We start from the raw sequence: 25,461 nt of genomic DNA on the forward strand, positions 1-25,461 counted from the left end.
TCTCTCCTCAGTCCCTGTGTGGAGAGGGGCCCAGTCCCACTCTGGGGGGTTCTGCCTCATCTGAAACACTACACTTCTCTCCTCAGTCCCTGTGTGGAGAGGGGCCCAGTCCCACTCTGGGGGGGTTCTGCCTCATCTGAAACACTACACTTCTCTCCTCAGTCCCTGTGTGGAGAGGGGTCCAGTCCCACTCTGGAGGGGTTCTGCCTCATCTGAAACACTACACTTCTCTCCTCAGTCCCTGTGTGGAGAGGGGCCCAGTCCCACTCTGGAGGGGTTCTGCCTCATCTGAAACACTACACTTCTCTCCTCAGTCCCTGTGTGGAGAGGGGCCCAGTCCCACTCTGGGGGGTTCTGCCTCATCTGAAACACTACACTTCTCTCCTCAGTCCCTGTGTGGAGAGGGGCCCAGTCCCACTCTGGGGTGGTTCTGCCTCATCTGAAACACTACACTTCTCCCCTCAGTCCCTGTGTGGAGAGGGGCCCAGTCCCACTCTGGGGGGGTTCTGCCTCATCTGAAACACTACACTTCTCTCCTCAGTCCCTGTGTGGAGAGGGGCCCAGTCCCACTCTGGGGTGGTTCTGCCTCATCTGAAACACTACACTTCTCCCCTCAGTCCCTGTGTGGAGAGGGGCCCAGTCCCACTCTGGGGGGGTTCTGCCCAAACTGCTGTCACTTTTCATTGGCTGATGTGTGCTGATTGTCTGCGTGATGACTGTTGGTGTTTTTCAGCGTACCTGAGGACTACAGGTGGCTGATGGGTAATGGTGTTTTTCAGTGTACCTGAGGACTACAGGTGGCTGATGGTGTTTTTCAGCGTACCTCAGGACTACAGGTGGCTGATGGGTAATGGTGTTTTCAGCCGTACCTGAGGACTACAGGTGGCTGATGGGTAATGGTGTTTTTCAGCGTGCCTGAGGACTACAGGTGGCTGATGGGTAATGGTGTTTTTCAGCGTACCTCAGGACTAACAGGTGGCTGATGGGTAATGGTGTTTTTCAGCGTACCTCAGGACTACAGGTGGCTGATGGGTAATGGTGTTTTTCAACGCACCTGAGGACTACAGGTGGCTGATGGGTAATGGTGTTTTTCAGCGTACCTCAGGACTACAGGTGGCTGATGGGTAATGGTGTTTTCAGCGTACCTGAGGACTACAGGTGGCTGATGGGTAGTGGTGTTTTTCAGCGTACCTGAGGACTACAGGTGGCTGATGGGTAATGGTGTTTTCAGCCGTACCTGAGGACTACAGGTGGCTGCCCCGTAATGGTGTTTTCAGCGCACCTGAGGACTACAGGTGGCTGATGGGTATTGGTGTTTTCAGCGTACCTGAGGACTACAGGTGGCTGATGGGTAGTGGTGTTTTTCAGCGTACCTGAGGACTACAGGTGGCTGATGGGTAATAGTGTTTTCAGCGTACCTGAGGACTACAGGTGGCTGATGGGTAGTGGTGTTTTTCAGCCGTACCTGAGGACTACAGGTGGCTGATGGGTAATGGTGTTTTTCAGCGTACCTGAGGACTACAGGTGTGGGAAGTCTCTGGGACCAGTGGAGTCGTTACAGGAACACCCCCAGCAGCCAGGGAAGATTCTGATTGGCTACAGCAGAGGCCTGGTCGTCCTATGGGATCTCAGCACCCGCAACGCAGAACACCTGTTCCTGGGAAAACAGGTAAATATAAACTGGACGAAAATACAACTACAGCTCTGTCTGTCTCTCTGTCTAGCCTGTCTGTCTCTCTGTCTAGCCTGTCTGTCTCTCTGTCTAGCCTGTCTGTCTTCCTGTCTAGCCTGTCTGTCTCTCTGTCTAGCCTGTCTGTCTCTCTGTCTAGCCTGTCTGTCTCTCTGTCTAGCCTGTCTTCCTGTCTAGCCTGTCTGTCTTCCTGTCTAGCCTGTCTGTCTTCCTGTCTAGCCTGTCTGTCTCTCTGTCTAGCCTGTCTGTCTTCCTGTCTAGCCTGTCTGTCTCTCTGTCTAGCCTGTCTGTCTCTCTGTCTAGCCTGTCTGTCTCTCTGTCTAGCCTGTCTGTCTCTCTGTCTAGCCTGTCTGTCTCTCTGTCTAGCCTGTCTGTTCTCTCTGTCTAGCCTGTCTGTCTTCCTGTCTAGCCTGTCTGTCTTCCTGTCTAGCCTGTCTGTCTCTCTGTCTAGCCTGTCTGTCTTTCTGTCTAGCCTGTCTGTCTTTCTGTCTAGCCTGTCTGTCTTTCTGTCTAGCCTGTCTGTCTTTCTGTCTAGCCTGTCTGTCTCTCTGTCTAGCCTGTCTGTCTCTCTGTCTAGCCTGTCTGTCTTCCTGTCTAGCCTGTCTGTCTCTCTGTCTAGCCTGTCTGTCTCTCTGTCTAGCCTGTCTGTCTCTCTGTCTAGCCTGTCTGTCTTCCTGTCTAGCCTGTCTGTCTTCCTGTCTAGCCTGTCTGTCTTCCTGTCTAGCCTGTCTGTCTCCCTGTCTAGCCTGTCTGTCTCTCTGTCTAGCCTGTCTGTCTCTCTGTCTAGCCTGTCTGTCTCTCTGTCTAGCCTGTCTAGCCTGTCTGTCTAGCCTGTCTGTCTTTCTGTCTAGCCTGTCTGTCTTTCTGTCTAGCCTGTCTGTCTTCCTGTCTAGCCTGTCTGTCTTCCTGTCTAGCCTGTCTGTCTCTCCTTCCATTGTTCATGGAAGTTTGTTTGCTCCTTGTTTTGCCGACAAAAGGCTAAATACTGTTGTGTGTGTGTGTGTGTGTGTGTGTGTGTGTGTGTGTGTGTGTGTGTGTGTGTGTGTGTGTGTGTGTGTGTGTGTGTGTGTGTGTGTGTGTGTGTGTGTGTGTGTGTGTGTGTGTGCAGCAGCTGGAGTCTCTGGTATGGGAGCGTTCCGGTCGCTCCTTCGTCCAGTTCCCATAGCGACTGGGGTACAGCGTGTGGGCCGTTGCCGTTGGTAACACCTACACACACCAGCCTGTGTCCTCGTCCATCCCCTACGGTTAGACACACACACACACACACACACACACACACACACACACACACCCCCTGACCCCTACACACACCACCCTCTAACCCCTACACACACCACCCCCTAACCCCTACACACACCACCCCTAACCCCTACACACACCACCCCCTGACCCCTACACACACCACCCCCTGACCCCTACACACACCACCCCCTGACCCCTACACACACCACCCCCTACACACACCACCCCCCTAACCCCTACACACACCACCCCCTAACCCCTACACACACCACCCCCTAACCCCTACACACACCACCCCCTACACACACCACCCCCTACACACACCACCCCTAACCCCTACACACACCACCCCTAACCCCTACACACACCACCCCCTACACACACCACCCCCTACACACACCACCCCTACACACACCACACCACCCCCTACACACACCACCCCCTACACACACCACCCCTAACCCCTACACACACCACCCCCTACACACACCACCCCCTAACCCCTACACACACCACCCCTACACACACCACCCCCTAACCCCTACACACCACCCCCTAACCCCTACACACACCACCCCTAACACACCACCCCTAACCCCTACACACACCACCCCCTACACACACCACCCCCTAACCCTACACACACCACCCCCCTACACACACCACCCCCTAACCCCTACACACACCACCCCTACACACACCACCCCCTAACCCCTACACACACCACCCCCTACACACACCACCCCCTAACCCCTACACACACCACCCCCTACACACACCACCCCCTAACCCCTACACACACCACCCCCTACACACACCACCCCTACACCCCTACACACATCACCCCCTACACACACCACCCCCTAACCCCTACACACACCACCCCCTAACCCCTACACACACCACCCCTACACACACCACCCCTACACACACCACCCCTAACCCCTACACACACCACCCCCTACACACACCACCCCCTACACACCACCCCCTAACCCCTACACCCCCATTTGGTGACCTCATTATCTCCTTCTGTCTCGTTGTGTCTCAGGTCCGTTCCCTTGTAAAGCCATCAACAAGATCTTATGGAGGACGACTCAGTCAGGGTGAGGATCACTACTAATACACTATCACCCTAACCTATCACTATCACTATCTACTATCACTATCACTATCACTACTATCACCCATCTACTATCACCATCTACTATCACTATCTACTATCACTATCTACTATCACTATCTACTATCACTATCACTATCACTATCTACTATCACTATCTACTATCACTATCTACTATCACTATCTACTATCACTATCTACTATCACTATCTACTATCTACTATCACTATCTACTATCACTATCTACTATCACTATCTACTATCACTCTCTACTATCACTATCTACCATCACACTCTACTATCTACTATCACTATCTACTATCACCATCACTCTCTACTATCACTATCTACTATCACTATCTACTATCACTATCTACTATCTACAATCTACTATCACTATCTACTATCACTATCTACTATCTACTATCACTATCTACTATCACTATCACTATCTACTATCACTATCTACTATCACTATCTACTATCACTATCTACTATCTACTATCACTCTCCACTATCTACTTACACTATGTACTATCACTATCTACTAACACTCTCTACTAACACTATCACTATCTACTATCACTCTCTACTATCACTCTCTACTATCACTCTCTACTATCACTATCTACTATCACTATCTACTATCACTATCTACTATCACTATCACTCTCTACTATCACTCTCTACTAACACTATCTACTAACACTATCTACTATCACTATCTACTAACACTCTCTACTATCACTCTCTACTATCACTATCTACTATCACTATCACTCTCTACTATCACTCTCTACTATCACTCTCTACTATCTACTAACACTATCTACTATCACTATCTACTATCACTATCACTCTCTACTATCACTCTCTACTATCACTCTCTACTATCTACTAACACTATCTACTATCACTATCTACTATCACTCTCTACTATCACTCTCTACTATCACTATCTACTATCACTATCTACTATCTACTATCACTCTCTACTATCACTATCTACCATCTACTATCACTATCTACTATCACTATCTACTCTCTACTATCACTCTCTACTATCACTCTCTACTATCACTCTCTACTATCACTATCTACTATCACTCTCCACTATCTACTATCACTATCTACTATCACTATCTACTAACACTCTCTACTAACACTATCTACTATCACTATCTACTATCACTCTCTACTATCACTCTCTACTATCACTATCTACTATCACTATCTACTATCTACTATCACTCTCTACTATCACTATCTACTATCTACTATCACTATCTACTATCACTATCTACTCTCTACTATCACTCTCTACTATCACTCTCTACTATCACTCTCTACTATCACTATCTACTATCACTCTCCACTATCTACTATCACTATCTACTATCACTATCTACTAACACTCTCTACTAACACTATCACTCTCTACTAACACTCTCTACTAACACTCTCTACTATCTACTATCACTATCTACTATCACTATCTACTATCACTCTCTACTATCACTCTCTACTATCACTATCTACTAACACTCTCTACTAACACTCTCTACTATCTACTATCACTATCTACTATCACTATCTACTATCACTATCTACTATCACTATCTACTATCACTATCACTCTCTACTATCACTCTCTACTATCTACTAACACTATCTACTAACACTATCTACTAACACTATCACTATCTACTAACACTATCTACTATCACTATCTACTATCACTCTCTACTATCACTCTCTACTATCACTCTCTACTATCACTATCTACTATCACTATCACTATCACCTCTCTACTATCACTCTCTACTATCACTCTCTACTATCACTCTCTACTATCACTATCACTATCTACTATCACTCTCTACTATCACTCTCTACTATCACTATCTACTCTCTACTATCACTCTCTACTATCACTCTCTACTAACACCTCTACTAACACTCTCTACTATCTACTATCACTCTCTACTATCTACTATCACTATCTACTATCACTATCACTCTCTACTATCACTATCTACTATCACTATCTACTATCACTCTCTACTATCACTCTCTACTATCACTCTCTACTATCACTCTCACTATCTACTATCACCTCTACTATCACTATCACTATCTACTATTACTATCACTCTCCACTATCTACTATCACTCTCACTATCTACTAACACCATCTACTATCACTATCTACTATCACTATCTACTATCTACTATCACTCTCCACTATCTACTTACACTATGTACTATCACTATCTACTAACACTATCACTCTCTACTATCTACTATCTACTAACACTATCTACTAACACTATCTACTATCACTATCTACTATCACTATCACTCTCTACTATCACTCTCTACTATCTACTATCTACTAACACTATCTACTAACACTATCTACTATCACTATCTACTATCACTCTCTACTAACACTCTCTACTATCACTATCTACTATCACTATCACTCTCTACTATCACTCTCTACTATCACTCTCTACTATCACTCTCTACCATCACTCTCTACTATCACTATCACTATCTACTATCACTATCTACTATCTACTATCACTCTCTACTATCACTATCTACTATCACTATCTACTCTCTACTATCACTCTCTACTATCACTCTCTACTATCACTCTCTACTATCACTATCTACTATCACTCTCCACTATCTACTATCACTATCTACTATCACTATCTACTAACACTCTCTACTAACACTATCACTATCTACTATCACTCTCTACTAACACTCTCTACTATCTACTATCACTATCTACTATCACTCTCTACTATCACTCTCTACTATCACTATCACTATCTACTAACACTCTCTACTAACACTCTCTACTATCTACTATCACTATCTACTATCACTATCTACTATCACTATCTACTATCACTATCACTCTCTACTATCACTCTCTACTATCACTCTCTACTATCACTATCTACTATCACTATCTACTATCACTATCTACTAACACTATCACTATCTACTATCACCATCTACTAACACTATCACCATCTACTATCACTATCTACTAACACTCTCTACTAACACTATCACTATCTACTATCACTCTCTACTAACACTCTCTACTATCTACTATCACTATCTACTATCACTCTCTACTATCACTCTCTACTATCACTATCACTATCTACTAACACTCTCTACTAACACTCTCTACTATCTACTATCACTATCTACTATCACTATCTACTATCACTATCTACTATCACTATCTACTATCACTATCACTCTCTACTATCACTCTCTACTATCACTATCTACTATCACTATCTACTAACACTATCACTATCTACTATCACTATCTACTAACACTATCACTATCTACTATCACTCTCTACTATCACTCTCTACTATCACTCTCTACTATCACTCTCTACTATCACTATCTACTATCACTATCTACTATCACTATCTACTATCACTATCACTATCTACTATCACTCTCTACTATCACTCTCTACTATCACTCTCTACTAACACTCTCTACTAACACTCTCTACTATCTACTATCACTCTCTACTATCTACTATCACTATCTACTATCACTATCACTCTCTACTATCACTATCTACTATCACTCTCTACTATCACTCTCTACTATCACTCTCTACTATCACTCTCACTATCTACTATCACTCTCTACTATCACTCTCTACTATCACTATCACTATCTACTATTACTATCACTCTCCACTATCTACTATCACTCTCCACTATCTACTAACACTATCTACTATCACTATCTACTATCACTATCTACTATCTACTATCACTCTCCACTATCTACTTACACTATGTACAATCACTATCTACTAACACTATCACTCTCTACTATCACTCTCTACTATCTACTATCTACTAACACTATCTACTAACACTATCTACTATCACTATCTACTATCACTATCTACTATCACTATCACTCTCTACTATCACTCTCTACTATCTACTATCTACTAACACTATCTACTAACACTATCTACTATCACTATCTACTATCACTCTCTACTAACACTCTCTACTATCACTATCTACTATCACTATCACTCTCTACTATCACTCTCTACTATCACTCTCTACTATCTACTAACACTATCTACTATCACTCTCTACTATCACTCTCTACTATCACTCTCTACTATCACTCTCTACTATCACTCTCACTATCTACTATCACTCTCTACTATCACTATCTACTATCACTATCTACTCTCTACTATCACTCTCTACTATCACTCTCTACTATCACTCTCTACTATCACTCTCTACTATCACTATCTACTAACACTATCACTATCTACTATCACTCTCTACTAACACTCTCTACTATCTACTATCACTATCTACTATCACTCTCTACTATCACTCTCTACTATCACTATCACTATCTACTAACACTCTCTACTAACACTCTCTACTATCTACTATCACTATCTACTATCACTATCTACTATCACTATCACTCTCTACTATCACTCTCTACTATCACTCTCTACTATCACTCTCTACTATCACTATCTACTATCACTATCTACTATCACTATCTACTAACACTATCACTATCTACTATCACTATCTACTAACACTATCACTATCTACTATCACTATCTACTAACACTCTCTACTAACACTATCACTATCTACTATCACTCTCTACTAACACTCTCTACTATCTACTATCACTATCTACTATCACTCTCTACTATCACTCTCTACTATCACTATCACTATCTACTAACACTCTCTACTAACACTCTCTACTATCTACTATCACTATCTACTATCACTATCTACTATCACTATCACTCTCTACTATCACTCTCTACTATCACTCTCTACTATCACTATCTACTATCACTATCTACTAACACTATCACTATCTACTATCACTATCTACTAACACTATCACTATCTACTATCACTCTCTACTATCACTCTCTACTATCACTATCTACTATCACTATCTACTATCACTATCTACTAACACTATCACTATCTACTATCACTATCTACTATCACTATCTACTATCACTATCACTCTCTACTATCACTCTCTACTATCACTATCTACTATCACTATCTACTATCACTATCTACTAACACTATCTACTAACACTATCACTATCTACTAACACTATCTACTATCACTATCTACTATCACTATCTACTATCACTCTCTACTATCACTCTCTACTATCACTATCTACTATCACTATCTACTATCACTATCACTCTCTACTATCACTCTCTACTATCACTATCTACTATCACTATCTACTATCACTATCTACTAACACTATCTACTAACACTATCACTATCTACTATCACTATCTACTATCACTCTCTACTATCACTCTCTACTATCACTCTCTACTAACACTATCTACTAACACTATCACTCTCTACTATCACTATCTACTAACACTATCTACTATCACTCTCTACTATCACTCTCTACTATCACTCTCTACTATCACTCTCCACCATCTACTAACACTATCTACTATCACTCTCTACTAACACTATCACTATCTAATATCACTCTCTACTATCTACTATCACTATCTACTATCACTATCTACTAACACTCTCTACTAACACTATCACTATCTACTATCACTCTCTACTATCACTCTCTACTATCACTCTCTACTATCACTATCTACTAACACTATCTACTAACACTATCACTCTCTACTATCACTATCTACTAACACTATCTACTATCACTCTCTACTAACACTCTCTACTATCACTCTCTACTAACACTCTCTACTAACACTATCACTATCTACTATCACTATCTACTAACACTCTCTACTATCACTATCTACTATCACTATCTACTATCACTCTCTACTAACACTCTCTACTAACACTATCACTATCTACTATCACTCTCTACTATCACTCTCTACTGTCTACTATCACTCTCTACTATCACTCTCTACTATCACTCTCTACTATCTACTAACACTCTCTACTAACACTCTCTACTATCTACTATCACTATCTACTATCACTCTCTACTAACACTCTCTACTATCTACTATCACTATCTACTATCACTCTCTACTATCACTCTCTACTATCACTATCACTATCTACTAACACTCTCTACTAACACTCTCTACTATCTACTATCACTATCTACTATCACTATCTACTATCACTATCACTCTCTACTATCACTCTCTACTATCACTCTCTACTATCACTATCTACTATCACTATCTACTAACACTATCACTATCTACTATCACTATCTACTAACACTATCACTATCTACTATCACTCTCTACTATCACTATCTACTATCACTATCTACTAACACTATCACTATCTACTATCACTATCTACTATCACTATCTACTATCACTATCACTCTCTACTATCACTCTCTACTATCACTATCTACTATCACTATCTACTATCACTATCTACTAACACTATCTACTAACACTATCACTATCTACTAACACTATCTACTATCACTATCTACTATCACTATCTACTATCACTCTCTACTATCACTCTCTACTATCACTATCTACTATCACTATCTACTATCACTATCACTCTCTACTATCACTCTCTACTATCACTATCTACTATCACTATCTACTAACACTATCTACTAACACTATCACTATCTACTATCACTATCTACTATCACTCTCTACTATCACTCTCTACTATCACTCTCTACTAACACTATCTACTAACACTATCACTCTCTACTATCACTATCTACTAACACTATCTACTATCACTCTCTACTATCACTCTCTACTATCACTCTCTACTATCACTCTCTACTATCACTCTCCACCATCTACTAACACTATCTACTATCACTCTCTACTAACACTATCACTATCTAATATCACTCTCTACTATCTACTATCACTATCTACTATCACTATCTACTAACACTCTCTACTAACACTATCACTATCTACTATCACTCTCTACTATCACTCTCTACTATCACTCTCTACTATCACTCTCTACTATCACTCTCTACTATCACTATCTACTAACACTATCTACTAACACTATCACTCTCTACTATCACTATCTACTAACACTATCTACTATCACTCTCTACTAACACTCTCTACTATCACTCTCTACTAACACTCTCTACTAACACTATCACTATCTACTATCACTATCTACTAACACTCTCTACTATCACTATCTACTATCACTCTCTACTAACACTCTCTACTAACACTATCACTATCTACTATCACTCTCTACTATCACTCTCTACTATCTACTATCACTGTCTACTATCACTCTCTACTATCACTCTCTACTATCACTCTCTACTATCTACTAACACTCTCTACTAACACTCTCTACTATCTACTATCACTATCTACTATCACTATCTACTATCACTCTATACTATCACTATCACTATCTACTATCTACTATCACTCTCTACTATCACTCTCTACTATCACTATCTACTATCACTATCTACTAACACTCTCTACTAACACTCTCTACTATCTACTATCACTATCTACTATCACTATCTACTATCACTCTATACTATCACTATCTACTATCTACTATCACTCTCTACTATCACTAGGGCTGATCTGTCTCTCTCTCTCTCTCTCTCTCTCTCTGTTTCTCTCTCTCTCTCTCTCTCTCTCTCTCTCTCTCTCTCTCTCTCTCTCTCTCTCTCTGTCTCTCTCTCTCTCTCTCTCTCTCTCTGTCTCTCTCTCTCTGTTTTCTCTCTCTCTCTCTCTCTCTCTCTCTGTCTCTCTCTCTCTCTCTCTCTGTCTCTCTCTCTCTCTCTCTCTGTCTCTCTCTCTCTCTCTCTCTGTCTCTCTCTCTGTCTCTCTCTCTCTCTCTCTCTCTCTCTGTCTCTCTCTCTCTCTCTCTCTGTCTCTCTCTCTCTCTCTCTCTGCTCTCTCTCTCTCTCTCTCTGTCTCTCTCTCTCTCTCTCTCTGTTCTCTCTCTCTCTCTCTCTGTTCTCTCTCTGCTCTCTCTCTCTGTCTCTCTCTCTCTCTCTCTCTCTCTCTCTCTCTCTCTCTCTCTCTCTCTCTCTCTCTCTCTCTCTCTCTCTCTCTCTCTGTCTCTCTCTCTCTCTCTCTCTCTCTGTCTCTCTCTCTGTCTCTCTCTCTCTCTCTCTCTGTCTCTCTCTCTCTCTGTCTCTCTCTCTCTCTCTCTCTGTCTCTCTCTCTCTCTCTCTCTGTCCCTCTCTCTCTCTCTCTGTCTCTCTCTCTCTCTCTCTCTCTCTCTGTCTCTGTCTCTCTCTGTCTCTGTCTCTCTCTGTCCCTCTCTCTCTCTCTCTGTCTCTCTCTCTCTCTCTCTCTGTCTCTCTCTCTCTCTCTGTCTCTCTCTCTCTCTGTCTCTCTGATGTAGGTGTCCAGTCGTCCTCTACAGTGGAGGAATGTCCAGGGCCAGTTATGGAGACCGTCACTGTGTGACCGTCCAGCAGGACAAACACCACATCACTCTAGACTTCACATCCAGAGTTATAGACTTCTTCACCGTCCACACCACTGACCTGGAGCACGGTGAGAGACTGACCACTGACCTGGAGCACGGTGAGAGACAGACCACTGACCTGGAGCACGGTGAGAGACAGACCACTGACCTGGAGCACGGTGAGAGACAGACTGACCACTGACCTGGAGCACGGTGAGAGACAGACCTGGAGCACGGTGAGAGACTGACCACTGACCTGGAGCACGGTGAGAGACAGACCTGGAGCACGGTGAGAGACTGACCACTGACCTGGAGCACGGTGAGAGACAGACTGACCACTGACCTGGAGCACGGTGAGAGACAGACTGACCACTGACCTGGAGCACGGTGAGAGACAGACTGACCACTGACCTGGAGCACGGTGAGAGACAGACCACTGACCTGGAGCACGGTGAGAGACAGACCACTGACCTGGAGCACGGTGAGAGACAGACCTGGAGCACGGTGAGAGACTGACCTGGAGCACGGTGAGAGACAGACAGACCACTGACCTGGAGCACGGTGAGAGACAGACCACTGACCTGGAGCACGGTGAGAGACAGACCACTGACCTGGAGCACGGTGAGAGACAGACCACTGACCTGGAGCACGGTGAGAGACAGACCACTGACCTGGAGCACGGTGAGAGACAGACCACTGACCTGGAGCACGGTGAGAGACAGACCACTGACCTGGAGCACGGTGAGAGACAGACCACTGACCTGGAGCACGGTGACAGACAGACCACTGACCTGGAGCACGGTGAGAGACAGACCACTGACCTGGAGCACGGTGAGAGACAGACCACTGACCTGGAGCACGGTGAGAGACTGACCTGGAGCACGGTGAGAGACAGACCACTGACCTGGAGCACGGTGAGAGAGAGAGAGAGAGAGAGACGTCCCGGGCTCGAACCAGGGACCCTCTGCGCACATCAATAACTGACACCCCCACGAAGCATCGTTACCCATCGCGCCACAAAACCCGCGGCCCTTTGCAGAGCAAAGGGGAAACCCTACTTCAAGGTCTGAGAGCGAGTGACGTCACCCGATTTTTAAAAACGCTATTAGAGCGCACCACCGCTAACTAGCTAGCCATTTTCACATCGGTTACACTCACTTATCCAGAGCGACTTACAGACACAATTAGGGTTAAGTGCCTTGCGCAAGGGCACATCCACCAATTATTCACCTAGTCTGCTCTGGGATTGTCCCAGCGCTCCTCGTCGCTCGGCTACCTGACCTTCCCCCCCCCTGTATTAATAATGTGTATTTCCTCTCCCAGACCTCCTGACCACTAGGTGGCCCTCTGTCCCTCCTCTCTACCTGGATCCCCCCCCCCCTGTATTAATAATGTGTATTTCCTCTCCCAGACCTCCTGACCACTAGGTGGCCCTCTGTCCCTCCTCTCTACCTGGATCCCCCCCCTGTATTAATAATGTGTATTTCCTCTCCCAGACCTCCTGACCACCAGGTGGCCCTCTGTCCCTCCTCTCTACCTGGATCCCCCCCTGTATTAATAATGTGTATTTCCTCTCCCAGACCTCCTGACCACCAGGTGGCCCCTCTGTCCCTCCTCTCTACCTGGATCCCCCCCTGTATTAATAATGTGTATTTCCTCTCCCAGACCTCCTGACCACTAGGTGGCCCTCTGTCCCTCCTCTCTACCTGGACCCCCCCTGTATTAATAATGTGTATTTCCTCTCCCAGACCTCCTGACCACTAGGTGGCCCTCTGTCCCTCCTCTCTACCTGGATCCCCCCTGTATTAATAATGTGTATTTCCTCTCCCAGACCTCCTGACCACCGGGTGGCCCTCTGTCCCTCCCCCCTGTATTAATAATGTGTATTTCCTCTCCCAGACTATGATGATCCTACAGCCCTAGTGGTTTTACTAGAAGAGGAGCTGGTTGTAATAGACCTCCAGACCACCGGGTGGCCCTCTGTCCCTCCTCCCTACCTGGCCCCGCTCCACTCCTCCGCCATCACCACATCCTGTCACCTGGACGACGTCCCCGGCAAGCTCTGGGACCGCCTGGCCGCCGCTGGGAACAGCCAGGGCACTCAACACGCACACGGGGTGGATATATACACACACACACACACACACACACACACACACACACACACACACACACACACACACACACACACGTCCCTGTTACACACACACACACACACACACACACACACACACACACACACACACACGTCCCTGTTACACACACACACACACACACACACACACACACACACACGTCCCTGTTACACACACACACACACACACACACACACACACACACGTCCCTGTTACACACACACACACACACACACGTCCCTGTTACACACACACACACACACACACACACACACGTCCCTGTCACACACACACACACACACGTCACACACACACACACACACGACACACACGTCACACACACACACACACACACACACACACACACACACACACACACACACACACACACGTCCCTGTCTCTCTCACACACACACACACACACACACACATGTCCCTGTCACTCTCTCTCTCACACACACATACACACACACACACACAGGTGTTCTCACCTACCCCAACCTGTGTCTTATTCATTAGGCAGGTGGGTAGGTGAGAACACCTGTGTTTTGTTTTCCGTTACAAAATGTTTTGTTACTGTGTGCAGTAATGAATATGGCCAAGGTGTATCTGCTCACTGGGTTAGCAAGTCCTTCTTAGCTTAGCAGCAGGTTAGCCTGTATTAGCGTTGTTAGCTTAGCAGCAGGTTAGCCTGTATTAGCATTGTCAGCTTAGCAGCAGGTTAGTCTGTATTAGCCATGTTAGCTTAGCAGCAGGTTAGCCTGTATTAGCGTTGTTAGCTTAGCAGCAGGTTAGCCTGTATTAGCGTTGTTAGCTTAGCAGCAGGTTAGCCTGTATTAGCGTTGTTAGCTTAGCAGCAGGTTAGCCTGTATTAGCGTTGTTAGCTTAGCAGCAGGTTAGCCCGTATTAGCGTTGTTAGCTTAGCAGCAGGTTAGCCCGTATTAGCGTTGTTAGCTTAGCAGCAGGTTAGCCTGTATTAGCGTTGTTAGCTTAGCAGCAGGTTAGTCTGTATTAGCGTTGTTAGCTTAGCAGCAGGTTAGCCTGTATTAGCGTTGTTAGCTTAGCGTGCAGGTTAGTCCGTATTAGCGTTGTTAGCTTAGCTGCAGATGTCCACAGTTAAAGGCTTTGCAGCCAGTACCAGCTGTTGTTGTCGTATATATCATACCAGCCTGCCTGGCACTAGAACAGAGGGGTCAGAGGGACAGGCCGTCAGAGGGACAGGCCGTTAGAGGGACAGGCCGTTAGAGGGACAGGCCGTCAGAGGGGACAGGCCGTCCGAGGGGACAGGCCGTCCGAGGGGACAGGCCGTCCGAGGGGACAGGCCGTCAGAGGGGGACAGGCCGTCAGAGGGGGACAGGCCGTCAGAGGGGACAGGCCGTCAGAGGGGGACAGGCCGTCAGAGGGGACAGGCCGTCAGAGGGGACAGGCCGTCAGAGGGGGACAGGCCGTCAGAGGGGACAGGCCGTCAGAGGGGGACAGGCCGTCCGAGGGGACAGGCCGTCCGAGGGGACAGGCCGTCAGAGGGGGACAGGCCGTCAGAGGGGACAGGCCGTCAGAGGGGACAGGCCGTCAGAGGGGGACAGGCCGACAGAGGGGGACAGGCCGACAGAGGGGGACAGGCCGTCAGAGGGGGACAGGCCGTCAGAGGGGGACAGGCCGTCAGAGGGGACAGGCCGTCAGAGGGGGACAGGCCGTCAGAGGGGGACAGGCCGTCAGAGGGGGACAGGCCGTCAGAGGGGGACAGGCCGTCAGAGGGGGACAGGCCGTCAGAGGGGGACAGGCCGTCAGAGGGGGACAGGCCGACAGAGGGGGACAGGCCGTCAGAGGGGGACAGGCCGTCAGAGGGGGACAGGCCGTCAGAGGGGGACAGGCCGTCACAGCTGGATGAATGAGGCCTTTATTCTCACATTTAGTCTCTCTGCTGCAATGTGTGTATCAGCCATCTAACCTAAAGGTGTGTGTGTGTGTGTATGTGGTGTGTGTGTGTGTGTGTGTGTGTGTGTCTCTGTGTGTGTGTGTGTGTGTGTGTGTGTGTGTGTGTGTGTGTGTGTGTGTGTGTGTGTGTGTGTGTGTGTGTGTGTGTGTGTTTGTGTGTGTGTGTAGAGTTGGCCGATATGTGGAGGGAAGAATCTAGCGCCCACGCCCAGACAACAGGAGTTGTTGCTGACGGGGTAAAACACACACACACACACACACACACACACACACACACACACACACACACACACACACACACACAGGGTCTTCTTACTGTCTCTCCACGATGTTAGAAGAGGTGTGTACATTTGAAATCGGAAGTTTACATCCACTTTAGGTTGGGAGTCATTTAAAACTCGTTTTCAACCACTCCACAAATTTCTTGTTAACAAACTATATAGTTTTGGGCAAGTCGGTTAGGACATCTACTTTGTGCGTGACACAGGTCATTTTTCCAACAATTGTTTACAGACAGATTATTTCACTTATAATTCACTGTATCACAATTCCAGTGGGTCAGAAGTTTACATCCACTAAGTTGACTGGTGCCTTTAAACAGCTTGGAAAATTCCAGAAAACGATGTCATGGCTTTAGAAGCTTCTGATAGGCTAATTGACAGAATTTGAGTTAATTGGAGATATACCTGTGGATGTATTTCAAGGCCTACCTTCAAACTCAGTGCCTCTTTGCTTGACAATATTGGAAAAATTAAAAATAAATCAGCCAAGACCTCAGAAAATAAATTATTGACCTCCACAAGTCATGGTTCATCCTTGGGAGCGATTTCCAAACGCCTGAAGGTACCACGTTCATCTGTACAAACAATAGTACGCCAGTATAAACACCATGGGACCAGGCAGCCGTCACACCGCTCAGGAAGGAGACGCGTTCTGTCTCATAGAGATTAACGTACTTTGGTGCGAAAAGTGCAAATCAATCCCAGAACAACAGCAAAGGACGTTGTGAAGATGCTGGAGGAAACAGGTACAAAAGAAATCTATATCCACAGTAAAAAAACGAGTCCTATATCGACATAACCTGAAAGGCCGCTCAGCAAGGATGAAGCTACTTGTACTTGACGAAGGTGTATGTAAACTTCCAACCTCAACTGCATCTCCTGTCTCCACTATGTTAAAAAGAAGTGTGTGTGTGTGTGTGTGTGTGTGTGTGTGTGTCTGTGTGTGTGTGTGTGTGTGTGTGTCTCTCTGTATGTAACGTGTGTGTGTGTGTGTGTGTGTGTGTGTGTGTGCTCTCTGTATGTAACGTGTGTGTGTGTGTGTGTGTGTGTGTGTGTGTGTGTGTGTGTGTGTGTGTGTGTGTGTCTCTCTGTATGTAACGTGTGTGTGTGTGTGTGTGTCTCTCTGTATGTAACGTGTGTGTGTGTAGGCATGAGGACGGTACGGTGCGGTTCTGGGATGTGTCTGCTGTTGCTATGACTCCCCTCTACAAGCTCAGCACGGCTAACGTCTTCCATACCGACCCTAACGACGACCCCCTGGACCCTAGCGACGACCCCGAGGCACCGCAAGAGGAGGAGTGGCCTCCCTTTAGGAAGGTCAGAACACACACACACACACACACACACACGCTCACACACACACGCTCACACACACACACACACACACGCTCACACAGAAGCACGCACTCACACATTTCTTATAAATTTGCAAACATTTCTAAAAACCTGTTTACACTTTGTCATTATGGGGTATGGAGTCGTTGTGGGGTATGGAGTCGTTGTGGGGTATGGAGTCGTTGTGGGGTGTGGAGTCGTTGTGGGGTATGGAGTCGTTGTGGGGGTATGGAGTCGTTGTGGGGTGTGGAGTCGTTGTGGGGTATGGAGTCGTTGTGGGGTATGGAGTCGTTGTGGGGTATGGAGTCGTTGTGGGGTATGGAGTCATTGTGGGGTATGGAGTCATTGTGGGGTATGGAGTCATTGTGGGGTATGGAGTCATTGTGGGGTATGGAGTCATTGTGGGGTATGGAGTCATTGTGGGGTATGGAGTCATTGTGGGGTATGGAGTCATTGTGGGGTATGGTGTCATTGTGGGGTATGGTGTCAGTATGGTGTCATTGTGGGGTATGGTGTCATTGTGGGGTATGGTGTCATTGTGGGGGTATGGAGTCGTTGTGGGGTATGGAGTCATTGTGGGGTATGGTGTCATTGAGGTGTCATTGTGGGGTATGGTGTCATTGTGGGGGTATGGAGTCGTTGTGGGGTGTGGAGTCGTTGTGGGGTGTGGAGTCGTTGTGGGGTGTGGAGTCGTTGTGGGGTGTGGAGTCGTTGTGGGGTGTGGAGTCGTTGTGGGGTATTGAGTCGTGGAGTATTGAGTCGTTGTGGGGTGTGGAGTCGTTGTGGGGTGTGGAGTCGTTGTGGGGTATGGTGTCGTTGTGGGGTATGGTGTCGATTGTGGAGTCGTTGTGGGGTATGGAGTCGTTGTGGGGTATGGAGTCGTTGTGGGGTATGGAGTCGTTGTGGGGTATGGAGTCGTTGTGGGGTATGGTGTCGTTGTGGGGTATGGAGTCGTTGTGGGGTATGGAGTCGTTGTGGGGTATGGAGTCGTTGTGGGGTATGGAGTCGTTGTGGGGTGTGGAGTCGTTGTGGGGTGTGGAGTCGTTGTGGGGTATGGAGTCATTGTGGTGTCATTGTGGGGTATGGTGTCATTGTGGGGGTATGGAGTCGTTGTGGGGTATGGAGTCATTGTGGGGTATGGTGTCATTATGGTGTCATTGTGGGGTATGGTGTCATTGTGGGGGTGTGGAGTCGTTGTGGGGTGTGGAGTCGTTGTGGGGTGTGGAGTCGTTGTGGGGTGTGGAGTCGTTGTGGGGTATTGAGTCGTGGAGTATTGAGTCGTTGTGGGGTGTGGAGTCGTTGTGGGGTGTGGAGTCGTTGTGGGGTATGGAGTCGTTGTGGGGTATGGTGTCGTTGTGGGGTATGGAGTCGTTATGGAGTCGTTGTGGGGTATGGAGTCGTTGTGGGGTATTGAGTCGTGGAGTATTGAGTCGTTGTGGGGTGTGGAGTCGTTGTGGGGTGTGGAGTCGTTGTGGGGTGTGGAGTCGTTGTGGGGTATGGTGTCGTTGTGGGGTATGGTGTCGTTGTGGGGTGCGGAGTCGTTATGGAGTCGTTGTGGGGTATGGAGTCGTTGTGGGGTATGGAGTCGTTGTGGGGTATGGAGTCGTTGTGGGGTATGGAGTCGTTGTGGGGTATGGTGTCGTTGTGGGGTATGGAGTCGTTGTGGGGTATGGAGTCGTTGTGGGGTATGGAGTCGTTGTGGGGTATGGCGTCGTTGTGGGGTATGGAGTCGTTGTGGGGTATGGAGTCATTGTGGGGTATGGAGTCATTGTGGGGTGTGGTGTCGTTGTGGGGTGTGGAGTCGTTGTGGGGTGTGGAGTCGTTGTGGGGTGTGGAGTCGTTGTGGGGTGTGGAGTCGTTGTGGGGTGTGGAGTCGTTGTGGGGTGTGGAGTCGTTGTGGGGTGTGGAGTCGTTGTGGGGTGTGGAGTCGTTGTGGGGTGTGGAGTCGTTGTGGTGTCGTTGTGGGGTGTGGAGTCGTTGTGGGGTGTGGAGTCGTTGTGGTGTCATTGTGGGGTATGGTGTCATTGTGGTGTCATTGTGGGGTATGGTGTCATTATGGTGTCATTGTGGGGTATGGTGTCATTGTGGGGTATGGAGTTGGCTGTTTTGATCCGTATAGTGATGATGATGGTGTGTGTTCCAGGTGGGCTGTTTTGATCCGTGTAGTGATGATGATGATGGTGTGTGTTCAAGGTGGGCTGTTTTGATCCGTATAGTGATGATGATGATGGTGTGTGTTCAAGGTGGGCTGTTTTGATCCGTATAGTGATGATGATGATGTGTGTTCCAGGTGGGCTGTTTTGATCCGTATAGTGATGATGATGTGTGTTCCAGGTGGGCTGTTTTGATCCGTATAGTGATGATGATGATGATGTGTGTTCCAGGTGGGCTGTTTTGATCCGTATAGTGATGATGATGATGGTGTGTGTTCAAGGTGGGCTGTTTTGATCCGTATAGTGATGATGATGATGTGTGTTCCAGGTGGCTGTTTTGATCCGTATAGTGATGATGATGTGTGTTCCAGGTGGGCTGTTTTGATCCGTATAGTGATGATGATGATGTGTGTTCCAGGTGAGCTGTTTTGATCCGTATAGTGATGATGATGGTGTGTGTTCCAGGTGGGCTGTTTTGATCCGTATAGTGATGATGATGGTGTGTGTTCCAGGTGGGCTGTTTTGATCCGTATAGTGATGATGATGATGATGATGTGTGTTCCAGGTGGGCTGTTTTGATCCGTATAGTGATGATGATGGTGTGTGTTCCAGGTGGGCTGTTTTGATCCGTATAGTGATGATGATGATGATGATGTGTGTTCCAGGTGGGCTGTTTTGATCCGTATAGTGATGATGATGATGGTGTGTGTTCCAGGTGGGCTGTTTTGATCCGTATAGTGATGATGATGATGATGATGTGTGTTCCAGGTGGGCTGTTTTGATCCGTATAGTGATGATGATGATGATGATGATGGTGTGTGTTCTAGGTTGGCTGTTTTGATCCGTATAGTGATGATGATGATGATGATGATGTGTGTTCCAGGTGGGCTGTTTTGATCCGTATAGTGATGATGATGATGATGTGTGTTCCAGGTGGGCTGTTTTGATCCGTATAGTGATGATGATGATGATGATGATGTGTGTTCCAGGTGGGCTGTTTTGATCCGTATAGTGATGATGATGATGTGTGTTCCAGGTGGGATGTTTTGATCCGTACAGTGATGATCCTCGTCTCGGGATACAGAAGATCAGTCTTTGTAAATACAGCTGTAGACTGGTGGTGGCCGGGACCGCTGGACAGGTACAGAACACACACACACACACACACAAACACACACACACACACACGGACAACTGTGTTTGTATAATTAGACACTCTCTCTTCTTCTTCTCTCTTTGTCTGTGTGTGTCTGTCTCTGTGTGTCTGTCTCTGTGTGTCTGTCTCTGTGTGTCTGTCTCTGTGTGTCTGTCTCTGTGTGTCTGTCTCTCTGTCTGTCTCTGTGTGTCTGTCTCTCTGTCTGTCTCTGTGTGTCTGTCTCTCTGTGTGTCTCTGTCTGTCTCTCTGTCTGTCTCTGTGTGTCTGTCTCTCTGTGTCTGTCTCTCTGTCTGTCTCTCTGTGTGTCTCTCTGTGTCTCCAGGTGATCGTGCTGGGTCTGAATGATGAGCGGTCGGACCACACGGTCGATGTCTCCACGGTCGACCTGCTTCAGGACCGAGAGGGGTTCACCTGGAAGGGCCATGATAGGCTGGAGCCCCGAACCAGCCCCGCCCCCTTTCCTCCAGGCTTCCAGCCATTGGTCGTGGTGCAGGCCCTCCCCCCAGCCTCTGTTACCGCGGTGACGCTGCATGCGGAGTGGAACCTCGTAGCGTTCGGGACGAGTCACGGCTTCGGACTGTTCGACTACCACAGACACACCACTGTTCTGGCCAGGTACACACACACACACACACTCTGTCTGTCTGTCTGTCTGTCTGTCTGTCTGTCTGTCTGTCTGTCTGTCTGTCTGTCTGTCTTGGACAGGACAGGACAGGTACACACACATGACTGTACTCGCCTGGTAGAGACACACACACTCTGTTGTCTCCAGGTGTACCCTAACGACTCCCCTAGCGACGGAGGGTCCTCTGGTGTGTTGAGCTGTTATGTCTCTCTGTTGTCTCCAGGTGTACCCTGCGCCCTAACGACTCCCCTAGCGACGGAGGGTCCTCTGGTGTGTTGAGCTGTTCTGTCTCTCTGTTGTCTCCAGGTGTACCCTGCACCCTAACGACTCCCCTAGCGACGGAGGGTCCTCTGGTGTGTTGAGCTGTTCTGTCTCTCTGTTGTCTCCAGGTGTAGTCTGCACCCTAACGACTCCCCTAGCGACGGAGGGTCCTCTGGTCTGTCTCTCTGTTGTCTCCAGGTGTACCCCTGCGCCCTAACGACTCCCTAGCGACGGAGGGTCCTCTGGTGTGTTGAGCTGGTCTGTCTCTCTGTTGTCTCCAGGTGTACCCTGCGCCCTAACGACTCCCCTAGCGATGGAGGGTCCTCTGGTGTGTTGAGCTGTTCTGTGTCTCTGTTGTCTCCAGGTGTACCCTGCGCCCTAACGACTCCCCTAGCGACGGAGGGTCCTCTGTTGTGTTGAGCTGTTCTGTTGTCTCCAGGTGTACCCTGCGCCCTAACGACTCCCCTAGCGACGGAGGGTCCTCTGGTGTGTTGAGCTGTTCTGTCTCTCTGTTGTCTCCAGGTGTACCCTGCACCCTAACGACTCCCTAGCGATGGAGGGTCCTCTGGTGTGTTGAGCTGTTCTGTTGTCTCCAGGTGTACCCTGCGCCCTAACGACTCCCCTAGTGATGGAGGGTCCTCTGGTGTGTTGAGCTGTTCTGTTGTCTCCAGGTGTACCCCTGCGCCCTAACGACTCCCTAGCGACGGAGGGTCCTCTGGTGTGTTGAGCTGTTCTGTCTCTCTGTTGTCTCCAGGTGTAGTCTGCACCCTAACGACTCCCCTAGCGACGGAGGGTCCTCTGTTGTGTTGAGCTGTTCTGTTGTCTCCAGGTGTACCCTGCGCCTAACGACTCCCCTAGCGATGGAGGGTCCTCTGGTGTGTTGAGCTGTTCTGTCTCTCTGTTGTCTCCAGGTGTACCCTAACGACTCCCTAGCGACGGAGGGTCCTCTGGTGTGTTGAGCTGTTCTGTCTCTCTGTTGTCTCCAGGTGTACCCCTGCACCCTAACGACTCCCTAGCGACGGAGGGTCCTCTGGTGTGTTGAGCTGTTCTGTCTCTCTGTTGTCTCCTGGTGTACCCTGCGCCCTAACGACTCCCCTAGCGATGGAGGGTCCTCTGGTCTGTCTCTCTGTTGTCTCCAGGTGTACCCCTGCGCCCTAACGACTCCCCTAGCGACGGAGGGTCCTCTGGTGTGTTGAGCTGTTCTGTCTCTCTGTTGTCTCCAGGTGTACCCTGCGCCCTAACGACTCCCCTAGCGACGGAGGGTCCTCTGGTGTGTTGAGCTGTTCTGTCTCTCTGTTGTCTCCAGGTGTACCCTGCGCCCTAACGACTCCCCTAGCGATGGAGGGTCCTCTGGTGTGTTGAGCTGTTCTGTCTCTCTGTTGTCTCCAGGTGTACCCTGCGCCCTAACGACTCCCCTAGCGACGGAGGGTCCTCTGGTGTGTTGAGCTGTTCTGTCTCTCTATCTCCAGGTGTACCCTGCACCCTAACGACTCCCTAGCGATGGAGGGTCCTCTCAGCAGGGTGAAGAGTCTGAAGAAGTCTCTCAGACAGAGCTTCAGAAGGATCCGGAAGAGTAGAGTGTCTGGGAAGAAACGCCCCGTCCCCACGCCGACCAGCAAGGTAAAAAACACACACACACACACACACACACACACACACACACACACACACACACACACACACACACACACACACACACACACACACACACACACACACACACACACACACACACACACACACACACACACACAGTGAGACAGCTTGATGTACAGTACACCCCCTGGACAGGACACTAGTCTATCTCCTGTTTCTGTAGTGAGACAGCTTGATGTACCAGGACACCCCCTGGACAGGACACTAGTCTATCTCCTGTTTCTGTAGTGAGACAGCTTGATGTACAGCGCTCTGACCGGGGCGGCAGCGTAGCCTAGTGGTTAGAGCGTTGGACTAAATCCCCGAGCTGACAAGGTACAAATCTGTCGTTCTGCCCCCTGAACAAGGCCGTTAACCCCACTGTTCCCTGGTGGGCCGTCATTGTAAATAAGAATTTGTTCTTAACTGACTTGCCTAGTTAAATAAAGGTCTTTTTTTTTTTTGCCAATGTTTTACTGTCATAACAGCCGGGGCCGTTCGTAAATTCCTAAATTATTGCCATGTTAGCCCAACATTATATGGGGAATATTTAAATAATAAATATTTAAATAATACATATGCCATTAGGAAGGAATGTCTAGAATTATAAACAAAAACTCAAAACGTATAAAATAGATTTGGTTCTCACAGCGCATCCAATGAGTGTGACATCACTTCCTGTGTGTGTGTGTGTGTGTGTGTGTGTGTGTGTAGATCCAGGAAGCCAATGCAGCGCTAGCTGACCAGGAGGAAGTAGCTCCGGTACAGAGGAGGATCGAGCCGAGATCAGCTGACGACTCTCTATCGGGAGTGGTGCGATGTCTCTATTTCGCCGATACTTACCTCAGAGACGGTATGATTCTGTCTGATACGTACCTCAGAGACGGTATGATTCTGTCTGATACGTACCTTAGAGACGGTATGATTCTGTCTGTCTGATACGTACCTCAGAGACGGTATGATTCTGGCTGATACGTACCTTAGAGACGGTATGATTCTGGCTGATACGTACCTTAGAGACGGTATGATTCTGTGTGATACGTACCTTAGAGACGGTATGATTCTGTCTGATACGTACCTTAGAGACGGTATGATTCTGTCTGATACGTACCTTAGAGACGGTATGATTCTGTCTGATACGTACCTTAGAGACGGTATGATTCTGTCTGATACGTACCTTAGAGACGGTATGATTCTGTCTGATACGTACCTTAGAGACGGTATGATTCTGTCTGATACGTACCTTAGAGACGGTATGATTCTGTCTGATACGTACCTTAGAGACGGTATGATTCTGTCTGATACGTACCTCAGAGACGGTATGATTCTGTCTGTCTGATAAGTACCTTAGAGACGGTATGATTCTGTCTGA

General features: G+C 47.4%; 1 pseudogene; it reads left to right on the forward strand.

The window, feature by feature from the left end:
- The first annotated feature begins 1,487 nt into the window (after positions 1–1,487).
- LOC123731861 (lethal(2) giant larvae protein homolog 1-like) overlaps positions 1,488–25,461 on the forward strand; it is a 48,971-nt pseudogene continuing 24,997 nt past the window's right edge.

The sequence above is a fragment of the Salmo salar genome, unplaced genomic scaffold (genome assembly GCF_905237065.1).
Source record: "Salmo salar unplaced genomic scaffold, Ssal_v3.1, whole genome shotgun sequence".
NCBI lineage: Eukaryota > Metazoa > Chordata > Actinopteri > Salmoniformes > Salmonidae > Salmo > Salmo salar.